This window comes from Puntigrus tetrazona, chromosome 22 (assembly GCF_018831695.1).
Source record: "Puntigrus tetrazona isolate hp1 chromosome 22, ASM1883169v1, whole genome shotgun sequence".
Classification (NCBI taxonomy): domain Eukaryota; kingdom Metazoa; phylum Chordata; class Actinopteri; order Cypriniformes; family Cyprinidae; genus Puntigrus; species Puntigrus tetrazona.
This window is the reverse complement of record NC_056720.1, coordinates 2,454,258-2,473,125: the sequence shown is the minus strand read 5'-3', so window position 1 is coordinate 2,473,125 and position 18,868 is coordinate 2,454,258. Positions and strand designations below refer to the sequence as shown.

General features: G+C 37.9%; 1 protein-coding gene across 1 annotated transcript in view; it reads left to right on the top strand.

The window, feature by feature from the left end:
- The first annotated feature begins 3,564 nt into the window (after positions 1-3,564).
- ptprsa (protein tyrosine phosphatase receptor type Sa) overlaps positions 3,565-18,868 on the top strand; it is a 172,329-nt gene continuing 157,025 nt past the window's right edge. Inside the window, 1 exon segment of the mRNA XM_043222235.1 lies at positions 3,565-3,799. The gene's annotated coding sequence lies outside the window, so the exon portion shown is untranslated.

The window sequence follows — 18,868 nt, the reverse complement described above, 5'->3', positions numbered from 1 at the left end:
GAGAGTCAAAATAATGAGGTGAACGGTTGAAAAGTAGATCATAATCATGACAGGAAAATTTGAAATTGACATGCCGAGTCGAAATTGTGACGGAAAAATATTAGACAGAAAAAATCTAAATATTTTTTGCTTTTTATTTTTCGTGAATTAAATTTAGTATGTGATCGTTTTGTGATCGTCTTGGTATCAAGAATTTAAACGCATGTCGTAATTTTCGATTTATTTGAACTTATCTCATTATTATGTCTTTTTTATCGCATAATCGTGACTTTTCATCTCATAATTTCCCATTTGTCGTAATTGCCGTAATTTCGACTTTTTGTCAGCTTTGACATATCGTACTTAGCATGTCATAACTTTTAACTTAAAATCGTACAAAATTCAAGCCAAATAGTTTTGTCTTTTCATTGCATAATTGTATCACAATCGTAACGTTTTATCTCATAATTGTGCATTTTTATTTTAAACGTCGACTATCTCATAATTTCGAATTCGTCATAATCGTGCCATCGCTCCAACTTCATACCTGCAACATATAAGCCGACACATCAATGTCAGTCTCTTTATCTCATTTTTAACTGCATGTCTTTTTATCTCATAATCGCGACTTTTCATCTCAAAATTCCACATTTGTTGCAATTGCCGTAATTTCGACTTTTTGTCAGTTTTGACATATCGTACTTTTAACTTAAAATGTTACAAAATTCAAGCCAAATAGTTTTGTCTTTTCATCTCATAATTATGACTTAATATCTCTTTATCTCATAATGTCGAATGCGTCACGATTCTGCAACATATAAGCCGACACGTCAATAACTGCGCTCTCTTTATCTTATTTCTTAAAGTCATTATTTCTTAAAACGCTTTTAATCTAATGAGCGCAGAGCTGTCAGGAGCTGTCTGCTTGTTAATATCCCAGTCACCTCAAACACCCCCAACGTTTGCTGTTCAATCGGAGCGGCGACCCTGCAAACCCCAGCCGCTTAGTGACAGAGCGGCAAAAAGGAAGGACGAGAGATTTAGTTGTAAGGAGAAGGAGAAGCCTTCAGGGTATCCCTTTCAAAAGTGTAAATGAATCATGAAATCAGCCTAAAACGGAAGAGCGCGTTGCGTAACAGTTGGCAAAACGGCAGGTTTTTTTTTTCCCCGACCGCTGTGGAGGCATTCGAACTCCAGAAGACGTTTGTGGTTGCCAACGCGTTCTGGTGCCGCCTGGCCTCCGCTCAGGCTAAGTTTGGCTCTCGCGCCGGAGCCCGTCACATGTGCGGCTGCCCACACGTGTGCCACAGGTATACAGCTCGCGTCAGAGGAAGTCAGGGGAAGTCAGAGGAAGTCAGAGGAAGTCAGGGGAAGTCAGAGGAAGTCAGAGGAAGTCAGAGGAAGTCAGAGGAAGTCAGAGGAAGTCAGGGGAAGTCAGAGGAAGTCAGAGGAAGTCAGAGGAAGTCAGGGAAGTCAGAGGAAGTCAGGGAAGTCAGGGAAGTCAGGGGAAGTAAGAGGAAGTCAGGGGAAGTAAGGGGAAGTCAGAGGAAGTCAGGGAAGTCAGGGAAGTAAGAGGAAGTCAGGGAAGTAAGGGAAGTCAGAGGAAGTCAGGGGAAGTCAGAGGAAGTCAGAGAAGTCAGGGGAAGTAAGAGGAAGTCAGAGGAAGTCAGAGGAAGTCAGAGGAAGTCAGGGGAAGTAAGAGGAAGTAAAGAGAGGAAGTAAGAGGAAGTAAGAGGAAGTAAGAGGATATATAAGAGGAAGTAAGAGGAAGTCAGGGGAAGTAAGAGGAAGTCAGGGGAAGTAAGAGGAAATCAGGGGAAGTAAGAGGAAGTAAGTCAGGAAGTAAGAGGATATATAAGAGGAAGTAAGAGGAAGTAAGAGGAAGTCAGGGGAAGTAAGAGGAAGTCAGGGGAAGTAAGAGGAAGTCAGAGGAAGTCAGGGAAGTCAGGGGAAGTCAGAGGAAGTCAGGGGAAGTAAGAGGAAGTCAGGGGAAGTAAGAGGAAATCAGGGGAAGTAAGAGGAAGTCAGGGGAAGTAAGAGGATATAAGAGGAAGTAAGAGGAAGTCAGAGGAAGTCAGGGGAAGTCAGAGGAAGTCAGAGGAAGTCAGGGACGTTCGGCCCGCTGCAATTAGTAGAAGTTGCTTTAATGGATGGCGTTTAATAAAAACATTAATAACGCTCGAAATCCGTTTTTCATGGTGAGGAAAAGGTCATATTTCACTCTAATATCAACTTTTTTTATTTATTTTTTTACAAAAAATTAAATATAGTGTACTATTAAATATACTTTTCTTAAAAAAAATTTTTTAGACTTAATTCACCGTAAAGTGTATTTTTAAAATGGTGTTGAAAACAATTTGCGTCAATTAATGTTGAATAATTACGTTATTATTTGAGCTTTAGAAACTATTTTCATTGAGATAAATAAGTAAATGTTTACTACTTACATTAATATTATTATTAAATCATAACTGTGTTGTCTTTCTTTATGCTGACTTTAGTGAAAAATATAATAGTCATGCCCAGAAAGATTTTTATTACTGTATTAAAACAAACGTGCTGAATTAGTTAAAAGCTGATATTCATATTATTTACATTTTGTTTTTCATTTATTCTTTTTAAAAATACCCAGAAATACATTTTTTTGTTACTGTATTCGAATAATTACATTGATGTTATTTAAATTGTCTTTCGTTCATGCTGTTTTCAGTGTAACATGCTAAGAAAAGAACTGCATTATTATTTTATTTTAGTAATATGTTATTTTTTGCAGTATTTTGCAGAACAATGAAATGTAATGCGCTATTAAATTTTTCACCATCATCGTTTTTATGGTTTAAATAAAATCTAACTGTATTTACTGTAGCATTAAAAACAGCATTTTACGATCCATTCACATTAGAATTAATTTGCGTAAATGTAACGAGGAAAAAAACACTGTTTTGCAGATTATTAGTTTTTCAAATAGTGTTTTAAAACAGCATTTTGCTGATTTTAATTTTAAAATAACGTTTTGTCTATTTACGTCATTTATGTTAATGTGTTACTTTACAGTATTTTGCATAAACTGGCATGAAAGGTGCTGTTAAATCAATAAGCTTGTAAAATTGTATAAATTAATATGATTTACTTCAACATGAAAAATGTTCTATTGAAAAAATTCTATTGTTATAAATACATAAAATTATATAAAATTATATTTTTGTTTCTTTAATTAAATCTCGTTCTACTTTAATGCAAAACAAACTAATTATTAATAAAATAAATGACTCAAATATTTATATGAAATCATATATGCTATTATTTATGTTACCTTTAAGCAGGCTGTAATGTAAAAGAATGAGTTTTGTTACTGTACACTTAGAAAACAAGCAAATAATGTCTTCACGCGATTCATCCCCTCAGATGATTTTTAAAGGAGGCGTGGCTTTGGCTAGCGCCTTAGCGAAAGGGGCGGGGCGGAAGCGAGCGTCTTCCAAAGCAGGGGCGGAGTCCGAGAGAGAGAGAGAGAGAGAGAGAGAGAGAGAGAGCGCTGTGGGTGGGCGTGTCCATGACGTCACCCTCGAGCTCTCCTCCGCGCGCACAGCTGTGGTTTCTCCGGAGCGGAGCTTGAAATCAGACGCGCCGAGCGAGACGCAGCGCTATCCGGGGGATTTAAACCGCTACCCGCCTCCGTCCGCGCCCGGAGCCCTCTCTCCGTCGCCTTGGATCTGCTCTCTCCTTGGATTATTACCGTGCTTTATTCCCCGGCGCGACGCGCACGAAGATGTAAGGAGGGTTTTGCGCGTGCGGAACCGCGGAGAACGCTCGTCAAAGCAAGGTAAGAGCAGCTCGTGACTTTGTTCCGATGTCGGAGACGGGTGGGAACGAAGCGCGCACTTCGAGACGGAGAGCGTCTGAAGAGCCGCGCGCGCTCGGAGAAGGTGGTGCCCCGCGCGCAGCGTGCGCTCCGGACGCGTTTTGCGCATTAGGAACGAACTCATACTACGGGACTTTGCAGCCGGGTTTCGCGTTATTTCCCGGGGTGCGCGTCCGCGGGACGGGTCGTCCCGGAGCACCCCCTTCCCCGCTCGCGCGGAGCGGTGCCAGCCGCGCGCATCCGATTTCAAGCGAAGTCCGCTTACGCGCGAGCTTCGGAGGTGCCCACCTGCTGGAAACTAGTGAGCGCCCCTCAGTTTGAGCGCCGTGCAAATCAACATGTAGAGAGTCCGGAGAGCCACCGGCAGACGAGCGCGTCCCCAAACTAAGAAAAGCGCGCGCGTTAGCGTTCCCTGAAAGCTTTACAGAAATCGACTGCGTTTTCTCTCTCTCTGCACACGCACGCTTTTTATGACTCCCCTCTCTCTCCCTCTCTCTCTCTCTCTCTCTCTCTCTCTCTGTAATGAGTTTATTTACGCGCGGCGTCCACGCACTGAACATCGGAGCCAGTAAAGGGACTCAACTTGTGCCCGAGCTCGCGCGTCGCTGGTTTTGCGCGAAACGGGCTCCTGACAGCGGAGCGATTCAAAGCCACACCCTCTTTATGGATTTACATCATAATCTCAAGGCAGCTCTCAACAAATTAGGATGATTGTTTGGCGTTCCCGCGCGTCTCCGAGGAGCTTTCTGACGGATTTTCGCCGTTTATTTAAGCAAATCTGTCCCTCAAACTACAAAGGGCACGCACACTAGTCAGGGACGTTGTGTGTGTGTGTGTGTGTGTGTGTGTGTTGGATTTTGTCAGATCTCTTTTCAGATGAACGCACACTTAGTGTCCGAGTCCTATTTTTGCTAGATGTGAATCACAGAGCGGTGAAAAACCAGCTCTGTTTTGATGAACCTGTATTTAAGCGTCCCTAGAATCCCAAAAAAACAGGTTTTCATCCGGTTTTGTATTTTAACATCTACACAGAGGCTTCTGTTTTCTGCTCTGTTTGTCTTTAAGCTCCGTCTAATTCACACGCAGCTCAGACATCAGCTTTTCTTCTCAATAAACGTCTGCCTAAATGAGTTTTTTTCTCCGATTTTGCAGCAAACGCTTGTCTGAATGGCCTCAGGGTCTCAAAATGGAGGAACCGTCAGGTTTTGGCGGTGAATTGGACCGTAAACCCTGTCCGAAAGTCAAAAATCATCTTTATTCCCAATCTTTGAGTCCCAAAGTAGAGGTTTTTTTCGCCCGACTACATTGAAAAACGTCAGATAAGAAGTTCACGTCTAAACGGCCTTCACGCCTCAAACACTAAAACCATCAGAACATGCTTTCTGTGCATCTCAATGTATAAATACACACCTTTTTCTCACACACTGGACAAAAATCGCCACGTTTGTCAGGTTTGATTGACTTTTTATCGATTTTATTGATTAAAAAAAGTCTTATTCTGATACGTGATCAGAAGGCGATCAGAAACCTACTTTTCTTGGACTCAAAAGCGTCTCCAAACGGAGATTTTTGTTGGATGAAGCGAAAAGTCTACAACCGAACGCTCTCAAGGTTTAAAAATGGACGTTTTCCGATGGATTACTTTTACAAATCACGGATTACGTTACAAATTAAAAACGGTAAAAGGTTTTAAAATCATCATCCCATGTCTCCAAACTGAGGTTTTTGTCCAAATTCTGGTCCCTAAATATTTATTTACTCACACACCAGTAAAACAAATCTTTATTTTAGAAAAAATATATATATATATATATATAAATATAAAAATGTATTTATAGTAAAAATAAAGTCTAAAAAATTTTTTTTTGCATTTTATTGGCTGTAATAATAAAAAATCATTATAATTTTTTGATAACTGGAGGATTACATTTACAAATTAGATTGCAAACGATCAGAAATAATCCTTATTTCAATACGTTTTCGTCCAAACGGCTTCTCCATCTCAAATCTGGATTTTGGCGATTTTTTTATTTTTTATATATAAAATGCCATTTTTTCTGAACTTGCCCTCAAAATCTGCATAAATAAATACATTTTAAAACATCTTTATTTTAATGGATGCATGCGTGAATCTAAAAATGCATTCACAATACACATGAGTGCCAAAATTTCGGTAAATTTTTATTGGATTTTATTGCAAATCACAGCTTAAAAGCGACCCCTGATTTAATTCTTTCGATCCGGAACGATCCGGGCTCATAGAAGCTGGTCTGAAGGGCCTCCGTGGAGGTTTTGTCTGATGCTGGGCTGATGTGTAGAAGTGGGTTTGATTCGCGTCTAGTTCTCCCGGCAGTGAAGTGGGATAAGTACCTGTCATTCCTTATGTATGAAAACGCTCGTCGTTGCTGCATGAATGGACATTGTGTTATTTACGCAGCGAGTCCCGCGGGCCCCTGACGGATTGATCAGCCTCCGCAGCGCTGATATGTCACACTCACATGTTAACTGCACTTGTTAGGGGACTAAACTGGGACCGGTGACGTAACCAAACCGACTAGCAGAGGAGCAGCTAGCGCAAAAAACCCCCAGCAACAAATCAATAATAATTATGGAATATTTATTTGCATTTTATGTATATCTGTTATATATGTATATATATATATATATTTTTTATACGTTTGTGTACGTAAAATATTGCATTGTCATATTTTATTATTATTAAAATATTAAATCAAATTAAATAATTATTATAATGTTTTTTACATTCACATTTTACATTTTTAGACATTAGAAAACTGACTACAATGATAATTTTTACATATATTTTTACCTTTATATTATTATATTTATATTTTTGCAGCGTGTAAAACAAGCCCGTAAATTGAAGTTGTTAAGTTAATTAATTATTAGTTAATTTATAGTTTTCACACCATTTATTTTGCATATTTCCTAAATTATTATGCACTGATTTATTTATTTTATGTTATTATTTTACCAAAAAGGTAAGCTCAATGAGCTTTCATTTATTTATCCTCGAAATAATTATTTATTTTATTTTATTGTTTTTGCTAATTGTTTAAAATCATTTTCAGTTGACTTCTAGTTAATTTATTTTTTATTTATTATTATTTAAAATTGTATTTGTTTTTTCATTTTGTGTCTAAAATGTTTTTTGGTTATATATATGCTAAGAACTACTGCGTATGGCATACTCAAGTATGTTGATCTGGTTTGTGAGTTTGTGGGAGCGTGTGAGGGATTTCAGGAATATCGGGATGCTCTCTGGTATCCCGTCGGCCCTCGTTGTTTCGTGACGGATCGCGTGTCGCGGAGCAGCCCGGAGTGCTGGAGCTGATAAGGATGAGCGCTTTTCACGAGCTCTTTAAGAGCCGCGCTTTCCCGCGCCAATCCGTGACAGAACCGGCTGTAAAATACACACTTAACCACCAGGCAGAGAGGATTATGGGCCGTGAAACAATACACACGCATCCACACGTGTGCGTTAACCTGTAGCTGTGCTACACATTAGCATACATGCGTTAGCATACAGCCGTGTGCTTTCATGTACTCTTTAGATCTCGAAAAGTTGCATTTTCAATGTTTATAATATATATTTAGCCAGGAATTTTGTGTTTTTTATGTATTTTCACACGTTTAGAGATTTTGCGGTGTTAGCTTAGCATCGTGCTAAATAATTTCAGTCATGTTTTTTCAAAAAAAATTGCTGATCGTAGTTAAAAGGCAGAACTTTATTAATGACAGTATACAAACCTAAAGAATTCATTTACGATTTACTGTAAAAAAAAATCTACATTTAAGAAACAAATCTACAGTTGCATTCTATTTTTATTTCTGCCATCATGCATCCATTTTTATTAATATTTTTATACTTGAGGAACAACGGATCCCAATTTTATTTTAATGTATCTTCAGTTAGAAGATCTGAATGAATTGAATTTTATCTTTTTAGTTTATTATGACATTATTTTACTTTTATGTGACTGTACATTTAAATTTCATCTATGAGAGATTCAAAAAAATGACGTGTATAGATTTGCTGTTCATTTTATTATTTCACATTTATACACCTTTGAAACAAAATATCTACATTTTATTTCGTTTTTAAACAATTAAAGAAAATGCATAATTTTTAATTGTTATTAGTAATTTTTATATTTATAGTTCTTAAATTGTATTTCTATTATTATATAATTTTATATTTACATATACTTTTGAAAAGAGACCTAATTCTTTTTTCTTTTTTTTTCCATACAATTAGGTGATAAAATGTATTTATTTATTTATTTTAAATGTAAATTTAATTTAAATTTGATTGGAAATTTTATTGTATTGTATGGTATGGTATGATACGGTAATGTAATGTAATCCGAACTATTGTTGTCTATGTAGGCGGCGGACAGCATGTTTTGTAACACAGCTGGCGTTCACTACTCTAACTGTAGACCGTGTTCGAGGAGGTCTCTCGTTGAAGTACACTGACGAAAGATCAGAGCGCGTTCATCACTTTTACAGCAGCCGCAGCATGTGACTATATGTGTTTGCGTTCTGACAGGAAGCTACGCTCGGACCTCCCGCTCGATCGAAGCAGAATTCAGCGTTTCCAGGAAGGCCTCAGCCTTTACGTGTCGGCGCTCGACACTTTAATGGGTTTGATGTGTACCTGCGCTCGCACGGCTGCGCATGAAAGAATGATGGGCCGCCGTGTCAGACGAGATGGAGAAAGAGTGTTGGGAATCGGGGAATAAAACCGCTTCAGGCGGATCCCAGTTCATCCGTAGTGTGAGGGTCAACGAGACGAGGCGTTATTAATAAGTAATAAGTGCGTCAGCGGCTAGTGAGCCGGCCAATAGAGGGGGTGGGCTTGTTTAGTAATAGCATACTTTTAATAAGTGGGTACTTTGCTGACGGCGCTTTGTAAAGTGTGTTGTAAATACATGGCTTGGGGGCGGAGCTTAAAGACACAAGGGCTTGATGACGTCATTAGAAACCGAAGACCGTTTTAGAGTCGAAGGAAGTTGCATTGTCGCGCAGGTCTGACATTTTTGCATTGTTTTGACCGAGGGGTGGAGTTGAACCACGAGGACTTGATGATGTCATCAGAGAAGAAAAGTCGTTTTAGCTGTTGAAATGTGTAACGTTTTACCGCATGCGAGGATTCATGCACTAATATTAATTTTGCGCACTCCGAAATATGGGTGTTGCGCAAATTCAGATCGTTTAAACGACGCTTTACTTCGTATAACGATATTTTCATGCAGTTGATGGTGGTTTGGGGGCGGAGTTAGACAAATACCAGGCCTCGATGATGTCATCAGAAAAGAAAAGTCGTTTCAGAAGCGGAAATAGCTGCATTTTAATGGAAAGGGCTACAACACAGCGGTGGATTTGTACGAATAGATAAATACGTCGGGTCTAAGCGCGTCGTTTCGCTGAGCGTTCATTGCGAAATCTTTATGCAAAGATCATCTTTGTGTGTTTTCCAGCACGCTGCTCGACAGCCGTCGGTAGACTCTACGTGTTGCGCTGACAGCCGGGCCTCTGCGTTTAATGTGTTCGCGTCTCGCGCCAAAGGTCAGCCGGACCGGACGGATGATACGGCGAGCACTTAGCGAACACGTACGCCTCGAAGGTCACCTCCGCGCGTCGGCGCTGAGATCATCCTCCCTCCGAGGTCTCCCGAGGTTAATGCATCTGGACAAACAGAGGAACGCCGCCGCCTTCGTTCGCCCTGCGCCGTTGTCGTCTGCAGTTTTCGTCTGCTGACATAATATGCATGAATGATGCATCCCCGCTCGTGTATAATTGAATGAAGGCAGACAGGACGGACTCCGGCAGATTCATGCACTCTTTACATCTTTATTGGTCTGCCGTGGGATAATCCGATCAGATGCCATATGGGAAGCTTCTGCGACGGGACAATGATGAAGGCTTAGGTGTCTCACTCGCTTAAAGCGCCAGACGCACAAATCCCAAGTTTTTGCTGCGGGAGATATTAGATAAAGCATTATCCAACGCTAAGCTAACCTAGCGTGAGAAGTAGCTTGTTTCAAAAGCATCGCACGTCTTTGTCCACATTTTATATTTGTGATCTTATCCGCCGTAGAGGATCCTTCCGGTGAATTAAAACTCAACTCAGTGTATTAAAAATAGGAGGTATGCATATATATATATATATATATATATATAATTATATATATAAATTAAAATCATTCACATAAAATGTGTATTAAACATTTAATATATTATTAAATATGTAATATGAATGCATATGCATTTTAAATGTAATAAAGAAACTATAAATACAATGTATATGCTTTTATAAAAATTTAGATTCAATCAAAACATTGAAATATATGTTTCTATTAAATATATAATTGATTAATATAATCATATAAAAATGTATATATATATATATATATATATATATATATATATATATATATGTTGCTAATAGAATATAAATACATATACAAATGTAATATAAAAATATATTTATAAAATATTTAATACATTGATAAATATTAACTGTAACATATTTAAAGAATACATATAAAATGTAAGTATATGTCTTAATGAAAAATATAAATATGTAGTATTTTATATGGATTAATACTAATACTATTAATATTGTGTAGTCTTATAATTTATTATAAATTATAAGACTATTATATACTATTATATTTTGTGTGTGTGTGTGTGTGTGTGTGTGTATATAATAATAATAATAATATAATAATATATAAAATTTGGACTATTTCAAGTTTTTAGTTCAGTGACAAACATGATTTTTTTGACCAATTATAAAATTAATAATATAATATTTTATATTTATTTCTGAATTATTTTTAAAAACAAGGCTTGTATATATTTATTTTAAAATTTAATAATAATCGCAGGTCCATTTTTACAGCTGAAATCGTTAAAATAATTCCAACGCTCATATTAAAAGCATAAAAATGTCTTTGTCCGTCATGTTTTCAAGCAGATGTTATGCTGTCTCAGGGTTTAATCACCAGACCCAGTTCAGATCTTAAGAGGATCAGCTTCACGAAAACAAAAACCCTTTTAATATAGAAATGTTACATTCATTCATTTCTTTGTTTTCTTACTTATTTATATCTTTTTAAATATAAAATATAAATAACATTTAAAAAATGCCTTTACTTATTTTCTACTATATTCATCTCATTTTATTAATTGAATTTAATTATATTTGTAAAATGCCTTTTTGCTGTTTTTATTATTTTATTATTGTAAATTTCTCCCAATAAATGATTTTTGAAATTGTTTTTCTTTTCAAATTTACAAGAATGCTGTATCAGTTTTTTTTTGTTGGTGATGCATTATTGTTTATATATATATATATATATATATATATATATATATATATATATATATATATATATATATATATTTTTTTTTTTTAAACAATATTATTTGTATATAGTTTAGTATATTATTAGTATATTATAGTGTATTATTTACTAAAGTAATGTAATCTAGGCTTTGATTTTTTTTTATTTCCTATTTATATAATTTAGTTTATATTTTATATTTTATTAATAATATATATTCATTATTTTGCTTTGTATTTATTATTTTTCTTATTTATCGTTGAAGCATAATATAATTATTTTTTATATATTTTTATTTTTGACGTCTGATTTTAAAACGCGTGTGACGTCATTTTTTGATTTATTTACGGATGATAATGAATCTTATTTTTTTAGCCTGTTTCTTTTGATCACTAGCATCCGAGCCGACATTAGCTCCTTGGGTTCTTTTCTTCTGTTTCTATGAACTGTAAGCGCTTTCTCCTTCAGCTCCTAATGAGTTAGCTCCGAGCAGCAGATAAAGCCCTACAGAGACGCTTTCATTTCCTCAGACACCAGAGACATCGATTACGTGACTGTATTGATTGTCTTTCCTCTGGTTTCATTAGCAGATGAACGCCAGTACAAAACCAGCACTGGGTTCTCTTAAAACCCGTCTTTCCGAGGTTATCAGCAGGTTTGGCACAGAATGTGTTTTCCAGTGTATTTCTGGAGGAATGTGAGGAATTTGTCCGGTTCGGGTTTCAGCGTTTGGGAGAGATTTCCAGGTGCGCCGCGGGCTCAGATCAGAAGAAACCGTATATCTGACATAACTGCCACGTCAACACACCGCTATATTAAATACTACATCTATATGTATTATATATATATATTATAATACATTTTTCCACTTTGTTATTTTTTTAATTAAATTAAATGATTTTTATTTACTTTTTCAGAAAATAAAATGTTTTAATTGTATTTATTTTAGTTTCAAATCTGTATTTTTATGAAAATTATACTTTTAATTGTACTTGTTTAATAAATGACATTAAGCGTTTGTTATTTTTGTTTAAATTCTTTTTAATAATTTAAATATTTGTACATTTTTTGTCAATTATTTAGCTTATTCTTTTATACTTTTATTGTTATTTGTTTTATTTTTTGTGTGTTTTTAATAAAGGAAATGAGGCCTATTATTTATTGTAAATTTATTTACTTTATATATATATATATATATATATATATATATATATATATATATATATATATATATATATTAATTTATTTATTTATTTTTATTTATTTATTTTTTTTCAATAAAATTGCTTACATAATAGTATTGGTATTATTTCTTAGATGAAATATTTATACAAATCATGAATAACTGTTAAAAGTATATACTTCACGAGTCATTTATTTTAGGCGTGACGTAATTATGCAGTTACGTTAATGAGTTCTGACATCATCATCGCCATGGAGATTTCAGGTCGATCTGTATAAGATCGAGTGCAGAGACGTGCAAAATCCGGTTTTGCGTGATATGATCCCATTAATAAATGAGATTTGATGGATTACAGTGACCTAAAAAAAAGCCTCCAGCGGAGCGTCTCACTGTTGTTCTGTTTAGTCCATGTTAGCTTTCTGCTGACTGTCTCAGGATGTTGAGACGATCAGATCCATTTGAAGCTAATGCGTTTGGTGGCAGAGAGGAAGTGACAAAGACACGCTGCTTTATTGCTAGCGGCTAAGTGCTGCGCGCTTCACTCCAGAGGAAACGCTGCTGTTTAATTCATGCGCTACCTTGTGATTTTGTTAAGCAGAGCTTTCCACCAAACGTATATTCATCCTACTGTACAACGTTTGGCTAAATCCAGCTCTTCGTGATTTTAGGTTGTTTTCATTAGAACTCTGTGCTTTTTAATGTCTTCTAATTTGGGCCACTTGCAACTACCTGGCAACACTACCTAGTAAACGCATAGCAACACCTTAACAACCACCTAGCTGCATAAAAGCGTCTAGAACACCTTAAAAAATACCTAGCAACTCCCTAGTAACCACACAGCCAAAAACTCCCTAGCAACGTCCTAGCAACTCTTTAGTAACCGGCTAGCCACCGCAAAACAACTTAATAAATAAATTACTTTTAGAACACATTAACAGCAACCTGGCAACCACACAGCAACTCTTTAAACAGCCTAACAACCACCGAGCAACTGCATGGCAACTCCTTAGTATTCACCTAGTAACAGCCGCTTTAGATCACCTAAGTAAGTCGTTATTAACTACCTAACAACTCTCAGAACACCTAGCAACGCCATAGTAACTGCATAGCAGCTCTTTGAACAACCACCTAGCAACCAACTCGAACAATAAGTAGAATTTTTGTCTATTTTTTATTTCTCTCCTCGTTTTCATAATTTTATTTGCTAAATATTTAGTAATATTTTAATTTGTGGGTTTTTTTTTTCGTTTTTATATTCATTATTAATTTGTTTACTTATTTACCTGTTTATTCTTTTAATTGTACTTTTTATTGGGGTTTTTAAGTCTGTGTTGTAGGAGCCATACTGTACTCAATATTAATTTAAGTTTTTGCCATTTTGCCTAAACGGTCAACACTAAGTTATCTACAAGTTCGACATATCAAATGTTGCGTTAAACGTTTCTTTTCTTCTTTTCTGTCTGTTTTTGTTTCATGACCCTGATATTTGTTAGCTTTTTTAGCATTATTTTCTTGCTGTCTTGAGAGACAGACGTCACGACCGGCGCTGTAGATGTTTAATTACCACGTGAACGAGTTTCGTCTGTTTTGTGCCGCAGCTTCAGAGGGCAGATGTGAAATTTGCACCTTCACTTTTCTTTGGCGTATCGTTTCCTCTCATGACTTCCTCTCTTCTCCTTCCCCTCGCATCTATTTGCAGATCTCTCTAGAGTTTGATTCTCTTTCAGGGCTCACTGGCTTGTCATCTCCCTCGCTGGAGATCCGAAACCTCCTGGAACCTTCCATTTTAACGAGTCCCCATCAGAAACCGGGGGAAACTGGATGGTGCAACGAATAGGAAAGCGCTCTAGCGATTCCTCAGCTCCGGCAGCCTCGTCGATACAGAATCTTAATTATGCAGTAGATAAACGCAGGTGTATTTCAGTCTGAAGTGTTTGTTTGACAGTCTCTGATTAAGAACTGGCCTGGTTTGTATGTTCTGGTCCCCCACTGAGCATTCCTCTGTAAGCCACATCTCGTTCCTGCACCCCGCTATTACTGTTTTTATCCTCAGTTCTGGAGAGCAATTACCAACATCAGAAACCCTGCTGAATATTCATGAGGCCTCACTGTATTATGCGAGTGTGCTGAGAAATACGCAAAGTTCTGTGGCTATAGCGCAGGTTTAGATAAATCTTCAGCCTTAAGTGTGTTACAGCTCTGGTGCTTTTGAGGGACTTTTGGATCCAGCAACACCGCAGTAACAACTTAAAAACTCTTCAAAAACCTAGCAACACCCTAGTAACAGCACAGAGACTCTTCAAAACCTAGCAATACCTTAATAACAGCATAGAAACTTGTCAAACACCTAGCAACACCCTAGTAACAGCACAGAAACTCTTCAAACACATAGCAACACCCTTGTAACACCATAGAATCTCTTTAAACACCTAAAAACACCCTAGTAACAACATATAAATAGTTCAAACACCCTAGTAACCATAGTACAACTCTTAGAATACCACTGCCTAGCATCTTCCTCAACAACACTCACACTCGACAAACAGCTTAACTTCATAGCAACTCTTAGAACAGCTTAGACACTGCATAACAACTCCTTAGTCACCAAATAGTAACTCTTCACACAATAGTGACTCTTCGAACACTTAAGCAAACCCCTAGTAACCACAGAGCTACTCTGCAAAGCAATTCTTAAAACACCCGGGCAAATGCCTAGCAACTCCCTGAAAACCAGATAGCAACTGTAATAACAACTTTACCGGCTATTAACAGCAAAGAAACTGATTAAACAGCATAGAAACTATTCAATCAACAAGCAACAACCTAACGTTTTAGAACACCTTAGCAACCTCCAAAACACCACAGAGCTACTCTGCATAGCACTTCTTAGAACACCCCTAGTAACCACATTGCGAACATCTTGACCTACCTAATGACAACATAGAACCTCTTTAATCACCTAGCAACACCATAGTAACAGCCTAGAAACTCTCCAAAACCTAGCAACACAGGGACTCTTAAAAAACCTAGCAACGCCTTAGTAACCTAAACTCTTCAAAACCTAGCAACACCCTAGTAACAGCCCAGACACTCTTCAAAACCTAGCAATACCTTAATAACAGAACAGTAAGTAGCAGAACTTAAACTTGTCAAACACCTATTAACACCTTACTAACTGCATAGAAACGCTTCAAAACCTTAGCAACATCCTAGCAAAAGCACGAAAACACCTAGCAACCACATAGTAACAAGCACATAGCATACTGACTTTTAGAACATTTAACGAACCACTTAGCAACATGAACAAATCTAGTTTTGTTTTCATTGTATTCCTATAATGAGCCACTAACAGCTCAAAGTCAGCGTCATGAGACAATCATGGCGTTTCTGTCAAAGTTTTGATGGAGATGTTGTTTGCGTAAAACAGGTGCTCGTCAGCGTCTCTGTGGTCACAGTAAATCAGCAGGCCTGTTATCGTCAGCCGTATATCTGCATATTGTCATGAGACGCTGCCCGCGGTGCTCGTCTGACAGCGTAATGGATGAGATGTTGTGATACGCTTTTATTTGTGCTGCTCCGAGCCTTGACTCCATACTCACTGTGTCTCTTCTCGTTTGACAAATTTGTCCTAATTTATGGTTGTTTATAAAAGCCGTGAGGCAATCCATTCTGAGCTCCCCCCATCAAACGGCCAGCCGTACATCAAACCCACTCCAGCGGCTTTAGCTGCTTTTAGTGTCTTCAAGCTGATCTGCCATCTCTCACGTCCCGGGCGCTTTCTAGAAGATTCCCTCAAGGTCACTGTGACCACCTGGAGGTGCATTACCTTGTTCTTTCAAAGCTCAGAACACTACGTTCTCACCAGGCGCTATGCGACATGTCTGTGGCAAACTGTCCAAAACCAATCAGAACATATTGGAAGTTAGTTTTATTTTATATAGTTTTAATCATTTCTATTATAGACAATTTATCAGTAAAACTTTATTATGCATTATGCAAGGGATTACCCATATTCCAGTTAAAATGCGTGAGTACTTTTGATTGCAGACTTTGTTGACGTCTCTTCTAAAACTCTAGACGAGATACATGTGAAATTCCTGGGGCCTTTTTTTCCTCAGGGGAGCCATCTAAGCAGGAGACGTAAATTTCAATTAGTTCTCCATTTAATTTCTTTGCTGTATAGTAGAAACAATCTCATTCTCTTTTTTTTTCGTCCCCATAGGCGTGCAGCTTGCGTCTGTCCTTCGCCTGACCGTTCGTGTACTGTATGCGAACGTTGCAGTTAGTAGAGGTTTCGGTTGGTCACTGTGTCGATGCTCTTTGGTGTAGATCGATAATTCCATTCATGGGGCACAAGCACAAGTGCAGGACAAAGTGCTTTTCTGATTGCTGCTGTATGACGCTTGTATCGATTCTCGGCCGGGATGTTTTAGCCACACTGATCAAAAAGAATAGCAGATTGTTCCATTTGCCTTCGAGTAAGGCAAATATATTCAATTATGTCCGTGGCCTAATCATATTTTACAGATTTTGTTAAATGGACAGGAATAAGATACAAGACAAACATCTTACCATGATGTCAAAGCTCATCTTGTCCATCCTGTGCATGTTAAAACTGTATATTTGACTACATAAATGCACACTTTTTGACAAAGTGGCTTTTTACACTATTTGCTTAACAATCATGTTGTAAAAAAATAATAAATTAAAAATACTGACTGTTTAAACCTGGTCTGATTCTCTTCTATTAGAGGGGGTTTGAGGCAGGTTGACTGGCCAACTAAAAAGCGGCTAACAAGACTGAGAGACCATCTAGACCAGTCTAAATTGGTTTGCTGGTCATTCAACATGGTCATGGTCTGCAAGTTTTATATGGCTTTTGGAGCAGTTAGACTGCAAGAACATCTAGACCAGCCTAAATTGGTTTACTGGTCGCTGATGCTGTTCTGATTTGCTAGTTTTAGAGGTCTTTTGCAGCGATCAGTCTAGGAGATCATAACCTAAACTGGTTTACTGGTCCTTCAGTGTGGTCTGTTTTGGTAGTTTTTAGAGGTCTTTTGAAGTGGTCAGGATAAGAGACCATCTAGACCAGCCAAAACCAGTTGGCTGGTCCTTTCGCATGGTCTGATTTGGTAGTGTTAGCAGGGTTTTGGAGTGATCAGGCCGGGAGACCGTGTAGACTAGCTTAAACAGGTTTGCTGGTCCTTTGATCTGGACTGATTTGATTAAAGTGTTTTTGAGTGATTTGGCTGGGAGACCATCTATATGAGTGTAAACCACTTTGCTGATCTATCAGATTTGTCTGTTTTAGTGAGCTTTTGGGGCAGTCGGATTAAGAGACCATCTAGACCAGCCTAAACAGTTTGCTTGTCCTTAAGTTTGGTCTAATTTGCTACTTTCAGAATGGAAACAAGGCCGAAAGTCCACCTAGACCAGCTTTAACCGATTAGGATCAGTAAGCCAGTTTAGGTTGGCTTAAGACATTTTTATCAGAGACATAAAGCTTTTTCTCTGTACAAGGCAAATAACGAGAAGAAAGAAAAAAGTACCCCACCATATCGGTGGTAGGGGACATGGGGACAAGTCACATGACTGGCCCCAGAGTCCACACACATGCTTTAGGTCACACCCCCTCCCTTGTTTTAGTCCAAGGTCATTGGTGGTTTAATGCTGTTGTAAAATATGCAGGTGGTGACATCGTTACCCTTGTTGTGACAGGTTTCAGGTGCACACAGCGGCACCATCCATCAGTCAGAGCGATGGATTGGACTCAACGGTGGAGTCTCTAGACGCCCACCAAACCCCCAGTAAGACGCCCCTAGCTGAGCCCGAACCTTCATAAGCAAAGCAAGCAGTGGTACGGCGCAATAAATCTTCCTCACCTTCCTCTTATCGGACCTCGCTGTGGTCAGTGTGCTTCCTGTGGTCTTAAAGGCCGATTGCACTTTCCTCTTCGCCGTGTTCCGAACGCAATGACGCCTCGAGGGGATTCATAATTCAAGCCCCATTGATTTGCGGCCATAGATGTGCATTAGTGTGAAGGTGAAAGAAAACGGTTGCTGGTTCCTGAGGAAAAAAAAGCCTCTGACTTTGATCTGAACAGGGATAGGGTTTGCTCCATAAATTGAGCGCCGGTGTTCTGAAAAGTAGCAAATTGCCCTGATTATAGTTACCAACAAGCTTGGCCGCTAATAAAAGATCACACAGCACACTTTGGGGCGCTTCCATATGTTGAAGTTGCTCATCAGCGGATTTCGCAGCAACACAGCTGGAGCACGAGCTCAGGGATGGTTCAGTCTCATCTATTCCCCAAGTAAAAGCGGCGTGAAGTAATTACACTGTGGGTCATCATCTAATTAACAAGCTCAAACAACACAATCAGTCATCATAAAAAAAAATAACAAGCCTCTTGAAATTTACAGAGAGTCAGAAGCGTCACGTTGATGCATTGTTTGTTTGAAATAACAGTTA